We start from the raw sequence: 15,463 nt of genomic DNA on the forward strand, positions 1-15,463 counted from the left end.
CATTTAAGTCTTTAATCCATTTTTAGTTTATTTTTGTGTATGGCGTGAAAAGGTAGTCCAGGTTGATTCTTTTGTACGTAGCTACTCAGTTTTCCCAACACCATTTATTGAAGAGGCTGTCTTTTCCCCCATTGTATATTCTTGCCTCCTTTGTCATAGATTAATGGATCATATAAGCATGGATTTATTTCTGGACTCTATTCTGATCTATGTGTCTATTTTTGTGCCAGTATCATGCTGTTTTAATTATGGTAGCTTTGTAGTATAGTTTGAAATCAGGGAGTATAAAACCTGCAGCTTTATTCTTCTTTCTCAAAATGGTTTTAGCTCTTTGAGATCTTTTGTGTTTCCATACAAATTTTAGAATTATTTGTTGTAATTCTGTGAAAAGTGCCATTGGTATTTTGATAGAAATTACATTGAATCTATAGATTTCCTTGGGTAGTATGGTCATTTTAACAATATTAATTCTTCCTATCCATGACACAGTATGTCTTTCCATTTGTCTGTGTCACCTTCAGTTTCTTTCAACAATGTCATATCGTTTTACACGTCTTATCTCCTTGGTTAAGTTTATTCTTAGACTTTTAATTCTTTTTGATATAGTTGTAAATGGGATTGTTTTCTTAATTTCCCTTTCTGATAGTCCATTGTTAGAATATAGAAAGCAAAAGATTTCTGTATATTAATTTTGTCCTGTCACTTTACTGAATTCATTGATGAGTTCTAATAGTATTTTGGTGTTGTCTTTAGTATATTCTATATATAGTACCTTGTCATCTACCAACAGTGACAGTTGTACTTCATCCTTTCCAACCTGGACTTATTTAATTTTCTTGTCTGATGGATGTGGGTAGAATTTCCAGTACTATGTAGAACAAAAGTGGCAAGAGTGGGCATCCTTGTTCTTGGGCATCCTTGTCTTGTTCCTGATATTAAAAAAATACTTTTAACTTTTCACTGTTGAGTATGATGTTAGCTGTGGGCTTGTCATATACCACCTTTATTATGTTGAGGTAAGTTCCCTCTATACCCACTTTGTGGCTAGTTTTAAAAGGATGTTGAATTTTGCCAAAAGCCTTTTCTGCATTTATTGAGATGATCGTATGATTTTTTATTCTTCAATTTGTTAATGTGGTATATCACATTAATTGAATTGTAGATATTGAACCACCCCTGCATCCATGGGATAAATCCCACTTAATTATGGTGTATGATCCTTTTAATGTATTGTTGAATTTGGTTTGCTAATTTTTTGTTGAGGATTTTTGTGTCTATGTTCATCAGTGATATTAGCCTGTAATTTTATTTTTCTGTGGTGTCTTTCTGGTTTTGGTATCAGGGTGATGCTGGCCTTATAGAATGAGCTCAAAAGCATTCCTTCCTCTTCAAGTATTTGGAATAGTTTGAGAAGAGATGTTAACTCTTTTAAAAATGTTTGGTATAATTCACCTGTGAAGCTGTCTGGTCTTGGACTTTTGTTTTGGGGGAGTTTTTTTTATTACTGATTAAATTTCATTACTGGTGATCAGTTTGTTCATATTTTCTATTACTTTATGATTTAGTCTCAGGAAATTGTATGTTTCTTGGAATTTATCCATTTCATCTAGGTTTTCCATTTTATTGGCATATAATTGTTCACAGTAATCTCCATCATTTTGGCTACTTGGAATATAGATAATTTTTAAAAAATAAATAAAATTAGTAGTATGTTCAATAGTGATAAGTGCTAAGGAGAGGGGGAAAAAGCAGGGAAAAAGCATAGAGAGTATGCAGGGGTGAAATTTTAGATCAGATGACCAGGGAAGGAATGAGCAAGTGAAGAAACCTTGAGACAAGAGTGTATCTTTGGGTTTATTTCATGGCCAATACTCTGTTTCTGGGAATATGATGGCCTAAAAAATGTGAACACTCCCTTTAGAAAGCATCTTTAAATGCTGGATATGGTATAATATTAGATTTCTATAGTCGTACAACAAATTACTTACGGGCTTAACACAACAGTAAATGTTCATTATCTCTCACAGTTTTTTTTAGATCAAGAATTCGGGAGCAGTCTAGCTGGGATCTGCTTCCAAGATGGCTCCCTCACATAGTTGGAAAGTGGATGCTTATTGTTGGTGGGAAGCCTCAGTTCATCCCCATGGGGCCCTCTCTACAGTGTGCTTGAACGTACCTGCAATATGATGCCGGTTTCCCCTAGAGCAAGCAATCCATGAGAGAAGCTAAGATGGAAGCTGCAATGTTTTTATGACATACTTAAGACACACATTGTCATTTCCACATTATCCTAAATGTGCACATGGGTCAACCATGATTCAGTGTGGGAGGGAACTATACAAGGATCTGAATATCAGGAAGTAAAGATCATTGAAGGCCATCTTGGAAACTAGATACAATACCACTGCATGTACACAAGTGTACACTCAAGAAATAAGGAAAAGCAGGTAGAAGCTAAAAACCTTTGTGCTAAGCAGCACTGAATCAACAGTTATCCTCAAGGGATTTGCCAGTCTCCATCTTCTTGGATCTGAGGCAAAATCTTCTAAGCACAGCAGTTTTTAATAACTAAGGCTTAGACTCCGGGAGAAGAATTTGGAATGAAAACCTAACAGTATAACTGGATCCCTGTAAGAGTTACACCCTTAGCAAAAGGGGGACTGGAAAAATCTACCCACCAAGAAAGGAAAATGACAAGAGCCATCTGAATTGGCCTGAGTTCTGGTGGAAAAAAAACTGTTTACTAAGAATTTGTAACCACTATTTGACCCTCACATGGCTTCAGGTTTGGATTTATACTTCTTGGAACCAAGGATCCCAAACTAAGAAAATTCACAGAAAGTGGTCCTGAGTTGGTAGCCTTGAGGTGTCTGGCGGAATTATAAACCCTCTCTGGAGAAAGACGTCTTCAATCCATGATTCCCATGTAATATATGCTTAATGAATATGAGCATACATTACAAAATTTTAAAGCACACAAGGGAAAAAAGCATTACAAGTGAGATTCAAAAGAAACAATAAGCTACAGAATTGAACACACAGAAGTTTGGATTAAAGGATTATGAAAATAAAAGTCTAATATATTAAAAATATATTTTAAATACATTGAAATACATTAAAAACATATTTTTAAAATAGTAAAATAAATAAAACAAACTAAACACATAAAAACAATCAGATTTGAAAATAAATAAGAACAATAGCAACCATAAACTACAAATAAATAATATAATAATCAAAATTAGAATCTCATTGGGATCTCCTACTTGTAGCATGTCAGAATGAGTAGATAAATAAATCCTCTCCCTAGAGACTTCCCTGGTGGTCCAGTGGTAAAGAATCTGCCTTTCAATGCAGAGGATGCGGGTTCGATCCCTGGTCAGGGAACTAAGATCCCACATGCCCTGGGACAACTAAGCCTGTGCGCCACAACTACTGATCTTGCGTGCCTCGACTAGAGCCCAAGTGCTGCAAACTACAGAGCCCACGTGCCGTGGAGCCTGCACGCCACAACTAGAGAGAAGCCCTCACGCCACAACGAAAGATCCTGCATGCCTCAGCAAAGATCCCATGTGCCACAACTAAGACTCGACACAGCCAAAACATAAATAAATAAATCAATCTTAAAAAAAAAAATCCTCTCCCTAAAAGCAACCATAAAGCTGGACAAAACACCATATGTTCATTTCAATAGTTACAGAAAAAATATTTGGCAAAATCAATACCATTTATGATAAAAATATCTCAACAAATTAGAAATAGAAGGAAACTTCCTCAACTTGATAAAGGGCATCTATGAAAAACCTATAGCTAACATTGTACTTAATGATGAAAGACTGAATGTTCCTTCCCTGTGATCAGGAACAAGGCAAGGATATCCACTCTTATTACTTCTATTCAACATTGCATTGGAGGTTCTAGCAAGAAAATGAAAGGCATCCAGTTTGAAAAGAAAGAAGTAAAATTTTATTTATTCAGGTGACATGACTCTGTTTTCAGAAAACCCAAGGATTCCATTAGAACTAATAAGCATGTTCAGCAATGTTGGATACAACATCAATACATAAAAATTGATTTTATTTTTATATACTACCAACAATTTGCAAATAATATTAAGAACACAATTTCATTCCTAATTTCATTAAAAAGAATTAAATACTTAGGAATAAACTTAATGAAAGAAGAGCAAGATAGGTAGAAGAAAATATATAAAACTTGGCTGAGAAAATTTACAAAAGATCTAAATAAATGGAAAGACATTTCATGTTTATGGATTGAAAGACTTAATATTAAGATGGCAATTCTCTCCCAATTCTCCCTAGCAGAATATTTGCAAAAATTGATGAACCAATCCTAAAATATATATGGAAATGCAAAAGACCAGAATAGCTAGAACAATTTTGAAAAAGAAAAGAAAGTTGGAGAATTTAGAATTCTTGATTTCAAAAGATAGTATCAGCCTGCAGTAATCAAGATAATATAGTATCCTTTACACTTATGGTGAATTGATTTTCAACAAAGGTGCCAAGGCAATTCCTTGGGGAGAAAGGTTAGGCCTTTCAATAAACAATACTGGGACAATTGAATATCTGCATGCAAGAAGAGGAATTTTAGGACTTCCCTGGTGATCCAGTGGTAAAGAATCTGCCTTCCAGTGCAGGGGACACAGTTTCCATCCCTGGTTGGGGAAATAAGATCCCACATGCCTCAGGGCAACTAAGCCCGCGCACCACAACTACTAAGCCTGAGCGCCTCAACTAGAGAGCCTGTGTGCGCCGCAACAACATAAAAAAAAAGATCCCACATGCCTCACAGATGATCCCGTGTGCTGCAACTAAGACCCAACATAGCCAAAAAACTAAAAATAAATAATTTTAAAAAAGAATTTAGATCCTTATCTCACACCATACACAAAAATTAATTCAGATCGATCACAGACCTAACTGTAAAAGCTAAAATGCTTAACTTTTGTTTTATGTGTGTTATTCGTTTAGTTTTCTATGTATGTGGCACATATCTATCTTTAAACTCTCAGAAGTCTAAATTTTCTCTCAAAACCTCCAACACAACAGGTACCCCATCAGTTTCAGAGTTTTGGAAGTTCTCCTGGAGTCTTCTGTTCCACACCCATGTGGACTGATTCCTTTCTATGACAGAGTCATCATCTCTGGATCTCTCCCCATCCAACTCTTAGAGGGCTCTCCCTTTGTCTCTCCCATATCTGAGACCTTGATTCATGGCTCTTGCTTTATTTCCTCCAGAATATTTCTGAGAAAAGATGCATAGGAGATAAGTTTTCGAGATTTTGCAAATCTGAAAATTCTTTATTGGTCACCTTATCCTTAATTGGTCATTTGGCTGGGTGTAAATTTTTTGGTTGGAAATAATTTTCCTTAAGAAATTTGATGGCTTTGCTCTAATGACTTCATGCCAGTGAGCTACTGGGAAATTTGACTCAATCCAATTCTCACTTTTTTTACACAGTTTTTTTCCCTTCTCAGGCAATTTTCAGATTGTTTTCATCCCATGTTTTAGTGATTTCATGATGATGTTCTTTGGTATAATTTTATTTTCATCCTGGACCCAGTGGACCCATTTCTACAGTTCTGGGAGATTTTATTGGATTATGTGATAACTCTCCCCTCCTCTACAGTCAAGTTACTCTGCTTTCTTTTTCTGAAACTTCTGTTATTTGGATAGAAGCTTCTTTGCTAATTTGGTTTATTAAACATAGCTATTTTGCATCTTATTTTCATCTCTCTTTTTTTTTGCTTTGCTTTATTGTGTGTGTGTGTGTGTGTGTGTGTGTGTTTTTTTCGATACGCAGGCCTCTCATTGTTGTGGCCTCTCCCATTGCGGAGCACAGGCTCCGGACGCGCAGGCTCAGCGGCCATGGCTCACGGGCCCAGACGCTCCACGGCATGTGGGATCTTCCCCGACAGGGGCACGAACCCATGTCCCCTATATCGGCAGGAGGACTCTCAACCACTGCGCCACCAGGGAACCCCTGGGGTTTTTTTTTGACATTATTCTCTATGCCTTCTTTTGAGCTTTTCATTTTCATGTATTTTATTCTTAATCTCTCAGATTCCTTTTATTATCTGATTGTTTCTTTCTTATGGCATCTTGCCAGTTTTCACAGATGCTATATTATTTCTTAGCTCTCTGAGGATATTAAAGACAAATTTTTATTTTATTTTGTTTTCTGAGGATAGTTTCCATTTCCTCAAGTTGCATTTTTTTTGATGATTTGTTTTCTTTTTTTTTCCTCCCTCTCTTTCATTTTAGAACAGTAGAGAATTTCCTCAAATACCTTGTGATCTTTTGCAGTTCATTCATACTGAAAGTTGAGGAGTGAATGGGAAGTTCTAGGGTCTAGTGGGACATGTATACTGTGGGGTGACCTGACTCGGCAGTTTTATTGGGAAGCGCCCAACATCAACATCCACATCCTTAGGCTGAGTAGATTCTCCAGTAAATGATCTTCCATCTGGTGAGTTTAAGTCAGCTCTCAGGGCTCTAAAAGCTAGTGGAGACAAAACTGTAATCTGACAGCCTGTACTTTATGTATTCTCCCTCTTCCCTTCCAGGGCTGTTGCCCTCAGTGCTGCCTGGTCCCCTCACCTCCTTCCCCAATTCGAGTTGCTCTGTTACCCTTTCTGGAGAATAAACCTTCAGTTTGGGGCTGGAACAGATGAGGGTCATTGACGCAGGTGAGTAGAAGAGAGGGGATTATTTTATCCAACTACTTCCTAAATTTTCAGAATCTTGCTATTTTCACTGTACTCCCCAGCCCATCACCTTCACTTGCAGAGGTATGTGGAATTCACTGTTCTTGGTCATTTGGAGATGCTGGGATTTAAGTCACTTTTCTCCTTTCAATAGAGAAATAGACCTTCTCTATTGCCAGGTTAGGATTTAGTTTTCTCAGATTTGCTAAGTTGGATACCATCGATCCATATGCTTTACGGTTTCCAAAAGTATGCTGTTCTTTTCTCCCCTAACATTCTCTTTTTCTATGTGTGTTTAAAGCTTTGAAAAACCATGTTAGTGCATTTCAGGAGAGAGAAGCCAGGCAAATCAAGTGTTCAGTTAACCATCTTTACTTAAATGTGTGTTATATTATTCTTTATGTCTTTTTGTGCCAGAAAGTTTTCATAATTTAAATTAATTAGAAGGATTTTGTGCTCTGAAATAGGTACATTCAGAACAAAGCTGGTGGTTGATTATAGCTAAGGGGATTGATCCCAAGAATGACAGGCACTGTATTGTCAGCATAACCCTATGGAACCAGCTTTCTCTACTCCACAGAGAAATTACATTTCTCCTGACCTCAAAGGAAATTGCTGTCCCTTTCTTGGTAAATGTAAATTAAAAAATACTTCTGGCTTGTTTCTTGCTACATATTGTACTTTTTTTTAGCATAGATTTGAATAGTGATTTAGTAAATTGGGAATTAAGGAACAATTAAAAAAAACCCAAAACTCACATTTTAAATTTCCAGAATTAATGACTGGTTCAAAACGATTTCCTAGGCCCACAGATTTGTATTTTAACTTTCCTACAAATGAATAGCTATCTCAGAACACTTTCAGGCACTAGATCTTTCCATCAGGTCAGAGGGCAACATGATGCAGCTCATAGAAAGCGAGTGCTTGTGGGGTGATGTCAAAAGCCTCAGGGGGAGTCTGCAAGTCTGAGAGGGGCTTTATTCATCCCAGTCAAACTCAAGGGTCCCAAGCAGTCACCACTCAAGAGACAAGGGAATGAAAGGTCTAATTTCAGTGTGCTCCTTGATCTTCAAGAGTAACTGTTGGTAACTCCACTTACAGGCTCATCTGCCAGAGGTGGTGAAAATTTGCACTTACGGTCAAAGCTGCTGGTTTGGTTAGTCTGCTGGCCGACGTTAAACCCAGCCCGTCCTGGGAGGTTGGGTGGAGCCCCTTCGCACCAACTCATTCCCTTTGCCTTTGATGTGATTTGCCCTGGAGCTCTTCACCTCTGTATTTATGGTTAAGAGCAGACCACTTCTCTTGGAACCGTGTTTTTGGAGTCAGCCAAGGGCAACAGGACTCTTTGCATGCTTTTAATTATAGGCTGTTTTTAATGTTTTCTTCTGCACTCCTATATTTCACTTTTAGTCACTTCTGCTATACTTTTCTCCCTTTCCCCTCTGCTGCTCTAACGTCATTTAATTTCAGAAGGAATCCTGCCTTGTATTAATGACCAATGGAGTGAAAACAATAACTTCTGGAATTTTTATTTACAAATGTGAATTAAGTGGACAAGAAGGAATCAATTTCAGTTTCTTGAAATAGAATATATTTGTTGGGCAAGGTTGGTGCAATGGAGGAGGTAAACAAAAACTGGGTGGCTTGACTAACTTTCCATAGTTTTCTTCTAGAGAAATTATTTCTAAGTGAAGAGCAGTTTTGTCTTTAGGCTTATTTATTTATTTAATTTAACATGTCCTTAAATAAGACCCCCTAGTGCCAGGCTTTAAGGAATTTATAAGTATGAGCTCATTTAATCCTAACAATCTTATGAGATAACTTTAATTTTATCCATATTTTATAAGGGATAAAAAATGAGGCACAGAGAAGTTAACTAACTTCCTTAAGGTTGCTCAGCTGGCAAGTGGCAAGGCTGAGATTCAGCTCCAGGTGGTCCTCTGTTCCAAAGTCCATGCTCTTCTTTTTCTAAAATACTGAAACCATACCTTGTTACCTACAGGTGTGTTCTGCTTGCAGAAATTAAACAAGGAAGGAAGAAAGGACGGGAGAGAGAGAGGGGGAGACAAAAGGTGTGGAGAAGGAGGAAGGCCAGAGTGAGAAAGAATCATCAATGACAATGATTAGTCACTTTCATCACTACATCACAAGCTGGGCTTATTTAATTCAGTACCATACATTTAAAGTACATGCCATTTGAAAATGCTTCCAAGGTAATCTTCTATATGCTGCGAAGCCAAGTGTACCTGTACTTGAAAACACTGAAATAGTGCATTCAAATCTGAATCTGCTTTAAATCAAATGTTTCAATTTTCTAAGTAGACACAGATTGTAGGGGAATAAAGAGATTATTTCATCATACTTTTCAGAGTATTCAGAAGATTCACAATAACTGGCTAGGGAGAATATGGGTATCAAAAGAAAGATTTCAATTTCTACTGTGTTCCTAAAAATTGTATTCTGTTTTCTAATGTAGACTCAATAACTGAGTTTTAACTTTTGCATAAATTGATTAGATAGATAGAAAGATGTATGTTTTCTGGGCAAATACAGCTCTTCCACAACATACAGATATTCTTAAACATGTGGTTATGAACTATTTGATGAAATTGGAGATTTTTTTTTTTTTTTTTTTTTTTTTTTTTGCGGTACGCAGGCCTCTCACTGTTGTGGCCTCTCCCGTTGCAGAGCACAAGCTCCGGACGCGCAGGCTCAGCGGCCATGGCTCACGGGCCCAGCCACTCCGCGGCATGTGGGATCTTCCCGGACTGGGGCACGAACCGGCGTCCCCTGCATTGGCAGGCGGACTCTCAACCACTGCGCCACTAGGGAAGCCCCTGGAGATGTATTTTAATCGCGCGTGTGTGTGTGCGTGTGCGTGTGTGTATGCGTGTGTGTGTGCGTGTGTGTTGCAGGGGCAGAAGTCTAGAGGGTGATGTCAGGACATAGAGGAAATAAGACTTCAGAAGTGAGGTGGAAGAGTGGGATCCAAAGAGTAATTGTGTGTCAAGCAATTTGAGGAAATATAAGAGAGGAGGAGATAAAAATATTTACATTACACAGTTAATGATTCAAAATGTCATACCTAAACATTCATTTGGTTGACTGAATTTGCTTCCTAATAAATTAATTTGATAAATTGGAACAGCTCTGCTTCGGAGCATCACATAATGAAATGCATTGGCATTTCATCCTCTCTCTGCTCTAGTCCTGCTCAGAATGGCACATCTCCATTTGTTTCTTTAGAGCCTGGATGCATTATCTCTTTATGGTGGTTTAAACTTTGTGTCTTGGCTCCACTAAGAGTATCTTGATGCAGTTCTCTCTTATATAAATACTCTTCCCCCCAATTTTTGCTTTGTTTTAGTTACTCTCCATGTTCCGACAATTCTTACCACATGGAGCAAAACATTTCAACACTATTTATTCAGAATGGAGGCCCTCATTTTGTTCTTTCTTTTGATGGAGCTCAAAATAAGAAAGTAACAATATTTCAAAAATGGTTTTATATTAAAGAAAAATGTGTGCTGTATCCACCTCAAAAGAGGAAATCTTGTCAGGTTTTTGACTAACTGTAATTTGATTCTTCTTCTAATGCTCCCTGAGTTACTTAAATCACTAAAATGCAAGCTCCATGAGGGAATGGATTTTTTTTTTTAAATGGGGCAATATCTCCAGAATCCAGCAATATCTCCAGAATCTAGAAGTATAGGCACACAATAGGTTCTCAAAAGTATAATGAATAAATGAATAAAATAACATCCTGGAATGCAATCTAAATAAAAAATTCACAAATTTCAAATAAAAAATATTTAAAGGGATTAATCCCAACAAACTAAGGACATATTCTTTCATAGGGTTGTGTAACCATGATGATTTCTTAGAAAGGTTTTGTTTCACAATACACGTGAAAACTTTATGTGTGCTTGTTTAGAAGTTCTCATGAACACCAGCTGCTCTGATAATTTTTAATCCTTGGTAAAAATCCAGAAACTTGTAAATTCTAGTGGCTATTGACAAAAGACAGTAAAAAAAACCAAACTTCTCCATTAGAGAATGCATACTGTGAACATTTCTTTCTATTAAATATTTGAGTAACATTTCTTAATTTTAAAATGTTCCTTCCGTAAAAATCACAATATTCCTAAACTTTCTGATTTTTCTGGTGTTCCCCAACCTAAAATTTCTCCTATAGATGGAAATCTTTCTTCTAACCAAAACTTCATAGAAGACTCCTCACAAGTCTGATGTCATATATCATATATACCTTAAATTTTGTGTTAATCTTTAACTTTCCTTTTCAGGCTGGGTCTTTAAATAAACTCAACTCCTACAATCATCTCTTTGCACCAGCTCATGTTAGCTGGGCAGAGCTGTCTTGGATCATCTAGTTAAGTTTCTGTTTTCTGTTGGAACATTCCAAGCTTCGGCTCTCCTGCTTTAGAAGCTCTGTTGTGAAATACTGCCAACTAGCCAAGTCGGGGAAATGGCTCTAATTGATGGAGAGTCACCTTAAAATGGGTGATCCAACAGAGGTGGTGATAATGTGGGCTGAAGCCATGAGACTGATATTGGCAGGACTCTGGTATGCCCCTTGTCACCCTTGTCCTTTTTATTTTTACACATTTCTCACTCTTCTGACTCAGTGGGATCCGGTCTGTTGCTTTTTCTAATCTCTCTTTTTGCATTCTTGGCCACCAAAGAAACATACAGCATTCACACCACCTTAGACACTTTTCAGGTAATTCCTTCATATAAAAGGTAATTGAGAATTGACAATAAATATGCTTTAAGAAGTGGCTACTGTATAGTTTAACAGTTTGCCTAACTTTGCCCCCCTCAGATAACATGCATTTTATCACATGGTGTTTGCTGTTGTTCACAGTGAATCAAAGAATTAAAATTAGGGCTTCCCTGGTGGCACAGTGGTTGAGAATCCGCCTGCCGATGCAGGGGACACGGGTTCGTGCCCTGGTCTGGGAAAATCCCACATGCCGCGGAGCAGCTGGGCCCGTGAACCATGGCCACTGAGCCTGCGCGTCCGGAGCCTGTGCTCCGCAACAGGAGAGGCCACAGCGGTGAGAGGCCCGCGTACCGCAAAAAAAAAAAAAAAAAAAAAGGATTAAAATTAATGTTCTTTACTGGGAGTACTTATTATTTCCTTGGGGGAATATATTGTTACAGGAATATCTGCAAGACTGAATTAAAACATCCTTTTTAAAGAGGAATGGGGACTTCCCTGGTGGTCCAGTGGTTAAGACTTTGCCTTCCAGTGCAGGGGGTGCGGGTTCAATCTCTGGTCGGGGAGTTAAGATCCCACATGCCTCACGGCCAAAAAACCAAAACATAAAACAGAAGCAGTATTGTGACAAATTCAATAAAAACTTTAAAAATGGTCCACATCAAAAAAAAATCTTAGAAAAAAAGAGGAAGGAAGAATGGAGCAGGAGATGGTCTGTTCTGGCTGATATTTGGCCTCTTCTCTGTAGGAGGCGGATCAAATTGATCCCACAGGTCAGGTTAAACCCCTTTCCGGGAATATTTAGGCCTCGTAAATATTCTTCACACAAATAAACCTACCTTAAAAAGGTATATTTTAAAAAATATTTTCAAATCAAAACATTGGTTATGCTAGTCAAAAAAGATTTTTAACAATATTGGAGATATAGGAATGACACCTTGATTTCTCTGGTTTATATCCCAAATCATGATTTTTTAAAAACTCCCTTAGGTTTTATTTTCCCTGACTTAACAGTCCTGCAGTATAAGTAGCAATAATAAAACATAATTTGTCAGTTCTTCCTTAAAAAGAAAATAAATTTTCTTTTTAAAATTAGGTTTTCAAACTATTTTACACCCACTAGCTGGTTAATGTTTGTATCATGGTCTAAATTACCTAAAAGCCTTCACTCCCTAATGTCACTAGGGGTCATAGAATTAACCTACAATTTGAAAAACAAAATGTGATCATGGCAATTTTCTCTATAACTTTTTGCTGCTGTGAATTCTAAACACTGATTATATACTTGAGGAAGAGAGCAGATTACTCATTTTTTTCTAAGTTATTCCTTACAAGACACCAACTCTCATTTTATATCACATGAAGTTTAAATTTTCAACATGTTTAGTTTTCCTCTCCTAACATCTGAAAAGTGGAGCAAAAAATGGATTGACAATTACCATTCTGCCTAACAAGATTAACTGAGTGACTTTAAGTTGTGTCTGAGTGTATGTGTGGAGAGAGAGGAGAGAGTATAAAAGAGAAATACTATTTTAAAAAGATGACTTACTTTCTTCAATTTCATTCAAAAGTTCACTTCCCCTCTTCACCCTCACCATGACTTTTTAACATTAAATTTTTATATGTTCCATTGCCATTGAACCAATTTTAGTATATAGACACTCCTCAAGGAACTCAGCAACCACATACAGTTTTAGAAACTTGTGTCAAGAAAAGCTCCAAATATTTGTAGCAAATCGATTTCCTGTGGGTTTTTGTTTATTTTATTTATAGTCAATAAAAATACTACCAATAGAGTTGTTTGATAAGAGATGTCAAAAAAATACATACCTGGCAGAGGAGGTACCATGATCTCGAAGATAGTTTTCCCAGGGGGAGGTTTATCCATTGCCCTTTGCATGTGCTGACCCATGCGATTTCCCAAAGTGTGGGAAACTTGACTGCATAATTTGTAGCAGTTGGGGGACTGTGTTTATGGTTTCCCCAGAAAAACAAAGGGTGTAAAGAAGTTTCTAAGACGTGTAACAGTTTATGGTTATTAATAAATATTTAATATTATAAGAAATTCCTTCCTTTACAGTTGAGAGAAGATCCTGTTGTCTTTGCTTTTATGGAAGTTGAAAAACGTTTTCTCCCCCAATTTCCTTCAAATAGGGAGAAAAAAAACACTGACTTCATAAAGTTACTCTAAAGATTAAATGTGACAATTCACATAACATGCCTGCATCACTTTAATAAATGTATTGGTATTATTGTGATGATCATTATCATTATTATGATTTTACTTCTAAGGCTATCAATACTTGGCTCTCCCCATATCCTCATTTTAACAGTTATTCTTTATTCTTTTGGTGTCTCAAGCTCACTGTTGGAATTAGTTTTACCAAATATTAACTTCCATAAACACATTGGAAGGTGAAGAGTAGAGATGAAGAGGGCGTGAATACAGGGAAATTCTCCTCAAGTGTAGGGCTCCCTAGAAATTACCCTCTGGTCATGCTCCTGTGTTCTCATTATTATTAATCGTTTTACTCCTAAGGCTAATTTTGTAATGGCCTGGGCTTTTGATAGGCTCTTTTTGGGCAAACTCTGCTGTAAGTGAGGTGATTGACCAGCAATTATCTGGTCAATTAACAGTGACAGTCAACCTAATTATTTGTTTTATTTGTTTAATTACCTAAAGAAAAAAAAGATGGCTTTTGAAGACCAAATTGTGTTTATGTAAGGCTAAGTCGATTAATCTTTAATTTCTAAGTTAATTAATCTTTAATTTCTTTAACTTCTAATTTGGATATTTAAATGTGGAAATTTCCAAAGAACTGAGACTAGAGCTTAGATTTAAAAATGAAAAGAAATAAAATCTTGCAGCATAGGAAATAAACACACACATTTTTCCCTTTTTTTCTTTTTCTTTTTGGTATGCGGATCTCTCACTGTTGTGGCCTCTCCCGTTGCGGAGCACAGACTCCGGACGCACAGGCTCAGAGGCCGTGGCTCACGGGCCCAGCTGCTCCACGGCATGTGGGATCTTCCCGGACTGGGGCACGAACCCGTGTCCCCTGCATCGGCAGGCGGACTCTCAACCACTGCGCCACTAGGGAAGCTCCATTTTTCCTTTTTTATTCAAGAATTGATTAGAGAGCTTCAAAACCTAGTTTAACACTCATTCCCAGACTATGTCTTATATTTGCCAGTTTCCACATGGAAAAATAATTGCTAATTATTCCAGTTTTGCATTTAAGGGAAACTCTTTTCATTATTTATTATGCTTAGTAATGATTGTAATGACTTTCAATATTTTTTATGTTTTAGGCTGCTTTGGGTCTTATTTGCAGCACGCGGGTCTTCGTTGAGGCATGCAGGATCTTTCGTTGTGGTGGCACCCAGGCTTCTCTTTAGCTGTGGCTCGCGGGCTCCAGGGCGCATGAGCTCAGTAGTTGTGGTGTGCGGGCTTGGGATCTTAGTTCCCCTACCAGGGATGGAACCCGAGTCCCCTGCATTGGAAGGTGGATTCTTTACCACTGGACTACCAGGGAAGTCCCCCATTATGTTTTTTAATAATTACATTTTTATATTTCTAGTCTTTAATTATAGTATATAGATTTCTTTAAATTTTTCCAAAACCTCATATGGAATTTTGGAATCAAGTAGTACTGAATCATCTCATTCATATTCAGTTTTTGAACTTGATGCTGGTTGCTTATTTTGACTAAGTACGTAGACTTTTCTTGAAATTGATGGTTATAGAAGCATAAGCCCATAGAAGCACAAGCATTTAAAATACCAAATCTACTGTATAACCAGAAGGGTAATATCTAGGGAGAATATTACTGTACTCACAATGACTTCTTTCTCCCAACATGTTTACAGGAGTTAAAATTTGGTAAACCAATACCAGTGGTGAACATGAGACATCCAAAAGAATAACTGTTAAGAGAAGGATGTGGGAAGAGGCAAACATTGTTAATTTTGTCAGGCAACCACCCTTCCT

Source organism: Mesoplodon mirus, assembly GCF_964341445.2.
Source record: "Mesoplodon mirus genome assembly, chromosome: 10".
Lineage (NCBI taxonomy): Eukaryota > Metazoa > Chordata > Mammalia > Artiodactyla > Ziphiidae > Mesoplodon > Mesoplodon mirus.